The following is a 5810-nucleotide window of genomic DNA, read 5'->3' on the forward strand; positions in this document are numbered from 1 at the left end:
ATCTATCTATCTATCTATCTATCTATCTATCTATCTATCTATCTATCATCTATCATCTATCTCTACCTACCTGTCTATCCATCCATCCATCCATTTATTCATCCATCTATTCATCCATCTTGTTCTTATCCAGGACCTGGCACACGCCTGCCATAGTAGATGCTCAGTACCTATTTGTGGAATGAATGGAAGTCAGACCACCAGAAGAAGTGCTTGAAAAATCAAGGCCAATTTAAGACCTTTATTGTCCCTAAGACCTGAAAGTTTATGAGGCTCCTCATTTATCCTATATGTAATTCAAAATGAAAAATTAATACTAAACTGTAAAATAAATGTAAGCAGAGCAAAGTGTTCTGATTTTTTTTTTTAAAGATTTTATTTATTTATTTGAGAGAGAGAGAGAGAGCACATGAGAGGGGGGAGGGTCAGAGGGAGAAGCAGACTCCCTGCCGAGCAGGGAGCCCGATGCGGGACTCGATTCAGGGACTCCAGGATCATGACCTGAGCCGAAGGCAGTCGCTTAACCAACTGAGCCACCCAGGCGCCCAAAGTGTTCTGATTTTTAAAAAAAATTTTTTTAAATTTAAATTCAATTTAGTTGGCATATAATGTATTATTAATTTCGGGGGTAGAATTTAGTGATTCATCAGTTGCATACAACACCCAGTGCTCATTACATCACGTGCCTTCCTTTATGCCCATCACCCAATTACCGCATCCCCCCAATGCCCCCCCACCTCCCCTCCAGCAATCCTCAGTTTGTTCCCTGTAGTTAAGAGTCTCTTATGGTTTGCCTCCCTTTCTGTTTTTATCTTATTTTATTTTTTCTTCCCTTCCCCTATGTTCATCTGTTTTGTTTCTTAAATTCCATATTGGAGTGAAATCATATAATAATTGTCTTTCTCTGACTTATTTTGCTTAGCATAATACCGTTTAGTTCTATTCACATCATTGCAAATGGCAAAATTTCTTTTTTTTTTTTTAAGATTTTATTTATTTATTTGACAGAGACACAGCGAGAGAGGGAACACAAGGGGGTTTGTGGGAGAGGGAGAAGAAGGCTTCCCGCGGAGCAGGGAGCCTGATGCGGGGCTCGATCCCAGGACACCTGAGCCGAAGGCAGACGTTTAATGACTGAGCCGCCCAGGTGCCCCAAAATTTCATTCTTTTTGATGGCTGAGTAATATCCCATTGTATATACAACCACATTTTTGTTGTCCATTCATCTCTCGATGGACATTTGGATTCTTTCCATATCTGATTTTTCTTATGAAGATTGGAATGTTCCTTTGAAAATAATATATTCTTTCCAGAAAAAAATATTATGTCTTTCCTTTGCTGGTACTTGTGGTAGATGCTATTAATTGTCTACCCTATGAGCTGGCAAACTTTTTCTGTAAATGACCAGAAAGTAAATATTTTAGATTCTGTGAGCCATACAGTCTCTGTAGTAACTAGTCAACACTGCTGCTGTAGTGTTGTAAACAAATGGGTGCAGCTGTGTTTCAATGAAACTTTATTTATAAAGATAGGCCATGGGCCAGATGTGGTTCACTGCTTATAATTTGCTGACCCCTGTTTTACCCTATATTACTTTATCCTTTTTCCTTACTAACATTACCCATATTTTATGTGTATGTCAGTGTTTCCCCCTAAGAATACCTCCTTCTCAGACTCCCTTGTAGCTGGATGTGACCATGTGACATACTTTTAGCCCGTGAGTCATAAGCTGAGGATTTCTGGGAAAGCTTTGATTTTTGGATATAAGTATAGTCTTTGTTGCCTCTTTTTCTTTTTTTTTAAAGATTTTATTTATTTGACAGAGAGAGACACAGTGAAAGAGGGAACACAAGCAGGGGGAGAGGGAGAGGGAGAAGAAGGCTTCCCGCTGAGCAGGGAGCCCGATGTGGGGCTTGATCCCAGGACCCTGGGATCATGACCTGAGCTGAAGGCAGACGCTTAACCCACTGAGCCACCCAGGCACCCCATATGTTCTGTCTTTAATGCACACCTGAGGTCTGGAAGGGCGGCAGCTATCTTGTAACCATGAGACAAAAGATCTGAGGAAGAAAGCTAAGGATGGCAGAGCAGAAGCGTGGAGATGAGCTGTCATCCCAGCTCTTGGCCGCATATTATTGTAGGAGATGAATAAACTCCTATCAGAGCAAGCCATTGCAGCATGGTATTCTGTCTCTGGCCGGCAACCATAGTCCCAACTGCAATATGCTCTAATGGGTAATTCATTGTTGCTGGAACTCATGTGTAAGGTTCCGGGAAGGCTTGGGATTGGCTGGCACTGGGTCTGAGCCAGCAATGTAGGGGATACAATTATCAGGGAGTGAAGCCAAGCTGCAGAGCTGGCGGTGGGTGGAGAATTCTAAAGGCAGGGCCCATTTGCTGGAGAAGGATGAGGAGCAGAAGAGCCAATATCAGGATAGATGAATTCCAAAGCATGGGGTGCATGGCCAGGGATGAGGGCTTTTCAACAAAAAGGAGGTCCCCACATGGGAACAGAGTGGGAAAACTGCAGAGGATTAGCAAAGAGCTAGCTGCTCTTTAACAAAAAATGTTTACCAGAGACAGCACCTTTTTTCCCCTGGTCTGGCTTCTGGAAAGCACCTAGCTTTGGACTGTGCAGGCCTTTTTGTTTCTGTGAGATCTAGAGTAGCCAAAGGTGTTACTCTCTAAAGCCCCTGTAATATGCATCTGGGTAATCTACGAGCAGGCTTGCTGTCTCCTCCAGATTAGCAGTTTATCTGTGGGGATTGAGAACCACTATCAGTCCTTCTTGGCAGAGGATGTTTTACTAACAGCTAACACATGTTGGAGGGTGGTTTTAGGCCCGATGTTTTATATGCAACATGCCAGTCCTTGCCATGACGCTATGAGGGGCAGTCTCATTATCACCCCTATTTTACAGATGAGGAAATTGAGATCCAGGGATGTTGAGTCACTAGCCCAAGGCCACCCAGGGAGGAGGTGAGGGCCAAATTTGAACCCAGGCAAGTTTGCTGAGCTAAAGTTCGTCCTGTTGCATGAACTCAGCTCATCCTGAGCCTAGGTTTTCCAGTTGGTCTCCTGGGTCCCTGGGCCTAGGGAGTGACCCTGGTCTCAAAGGTAAAAGGCTCTGATTCTCATCCCAGATGGTATATGGAGTGGCAGGGGAGAGCTTGTTGAGGCAAAATGGAATTTACTGGCTCAGGTCATTGGAAAGTCCAGGGGGAGTCCTGGCTTTAGAAAGTGCAGCTTGACCAAGCAGCTCAAAAAATGTCATCAAATAGAAAAAAGTCTGGGCCCTAAAAAAAATGTCATCAAAAAGATCTTGGTCTGGGCCCTTTGGCTTTCTTCTCAGGCTCCATGTGATGGCAAAATGGCTTCAAGCATCCCAGACCTTACAGCATTCAGAGTTTTGTTGTTGTTGTTTATTTGTCTGTTTTAAAATAGACTATTTTTAAAAAGATTTTATTTATTTATTTGAGAGAGAGCACACACGCAGGAGCAGGGGGGAGGGGCAGAGGGAGAGGGAGAAGCAGGCTCCCTGCTGAGCAAGGAGCCTGACACTCGACTTGATCCCAGGACCCTGGGATCATGACCTGAGCCGAAGGCAGACGCTTAACCGACTGAGCCACCCAGGCGCCCTAAATAGACTTTTTTTTTTTAAAGATTTTATTTATTTATTTGACAGAGAGAGACACATTGAGAGAGGAGCACAGGCAGGGGGAGTGGAGGAGGGAGAGGCAGGCTTCCCGCCGAGCGGGGAGCCCGATGCGGGGCTCGATCCCAGAACGCCGGGATCATGACCCGAGCGGAAGGCAGGCGCCTAACGACTGAGCCACCCAGGCGCTCCCCTAAATACACTATTTTTAAGAGCAGTTTTAGGTTCACAGCAAAATTGAGCAAAAGGTACAGAGATTTCCCATTTCCCCCGACATTCAGGTGTTTTAGTCCAGTGGGAAAAAAAGAATTCACCGTTTCTCAGAGGCCTTGAGGTTTACTCTGAGTGGTTTGGCTCAGGTCCTATAATCACCCTTGACTGATCATTGTGTTCAGTTGGATAAACCCAGCCTCTGGCTTAAGCTCTTCATTCATCGCAGGCTCCACCCCTCGAGCCGGCAGAGGTGGTGTGAGGGTGGGGAGAGGGTGGCTCTGGGACTGAAATTTAGGAGGTATTGCCAGAAGAAGAGGGATGGATGCTGGCAAGTGACCAATGTGCACTGTGAGGGGCCAGGATTGGATGGGGGACAGGGTATCGGGACAGTTGCATGGACTTCCCTCCTTGGCTCCTGTGGTTCCGCTTTGTTCAGGGCTCTCCCACACTCACCCTTAAACCTGGCGAGCTTCTTGTCCTGCAGGACTCTGTGCAGACCTGGCGTCCACAGTGGTGAAGTGGGCTGGTGTGGCTACCTTGGAATTTGAAATTGGTTTATTTAACAAACATCTTCTAAATGGTCTTTGTGTAGGAGCCCTTCCTTCGCCCCTCCCCTCTGTTGGGCTCACTCTTCAGTTCATAGGATTTATGGGACACCTTATGCTGGCATGCTGATGGCATACATTGGGGCCAGGATGCAACCACGTCTATCCTGCACCTGCAGTGTAACAGGTTACTTCTCTCTCTCCAACCAGACTCTCTCGTTTGCCACCGTATCCCTGGTGCCTAGCACAGAGCTCGGCACATGGTGGCATTCAATAAACGTTTGCTGCCGGGCTGTAGAGCTGTTTCTGCATGCTGGGGAGCCAACTGCCCTGCTGACTTCCTGTGAGAGTCATCCCAGTCCAGATGAGAAGCGTGGTAAGTCAGCACGCACCCAAGTTTGGTTTCAGCCTTCCGACTCAGCCAGGCTCTCCTCTTGGATCAGGGCTTCAGCCTTTGGAAGGTCAACTAGTTGAATGCCTATTTCGGTGTCGTGCCTGAGATCTCGGAGATTGTGCACGATCGATGTTTCTGTGATTAGGAGACAGACATCATATGTAACCAGTGTAATTACATCAGGAATACAAACAAGGCAGGTCATTTGAATTTATTATTAATATTTGAACATTTTCAAACATAGGTAAGCATTTTAGAAGTAACTCAAATTGAAAAATCTATTGTGCTTTATATATTGAAATTATTTCGATCAGTATGTGAATACACATATGTATTATTCTAGGGTAAAATAGTACCATGACGAATGATAATTGAAAGATGTTAATTTTATGTGAAATAATTGCTAAGTTTCAAATATTTAAATAAGTAGGAAAATAGACTGATAAGAAAATAGACTCATATGCATGTTAAGAGAGAATGTATTAGCTAGATAACTTTAGGAACCTTTTATTCTTTTGGAACCAGTAAATGTTTATACAAATTTAAATAAGAGTAGTAGGCAGAATAATAGAGTTTCAATTATCTTTCATAATTCCAATCTTTATGGAATTGTTTGGCAGAATAGCATTTTTAACATTAAATAAAGTAACTTCTAAGAACTGTATTTAATTTGTAGTTATTTAATTCCATTTAGACTATCAATCTTTCAAGAAAATGTCAATTTGGGAATTATTCATATTTTGTGGTATCAATTAAAATCAAAACGGCTGGGGCGCCTGGGTGGCTCAGTTGGTTAAGTGTCTGCCTTCGGCTCAGGTCATGATCCCAGGGTCCTGGGATCGAGCCCCGCATCGGGCTCCCTGCTCAGCGGGAAGCCTGCTTCTCCCTCTCCCACTCCCCCTGCTTGTGTTCCTTCTCTCACTGTCTCTGTCAAATACATAAAATCTTAAAAAAAAAAAAAATCAAAACGGCTGTTTTGCCACCTCAAAATTTTCAAGAAAAA

Source organism: Neomonachus schauinslandi, chromosome 11, assembly GCF_002201575.2.
Source record: "Neomonachus schauinslandi chromosome 11, ASM220157v2, whole genome shotgun sequence".
In the NCBI taxonomy this organism is placed as follows: Eukaryota; Metazoa; Chordata; class Mammalia; order Carnivora; family Phocidae; genus Neomonachus; species Neomonachus schauinslandi.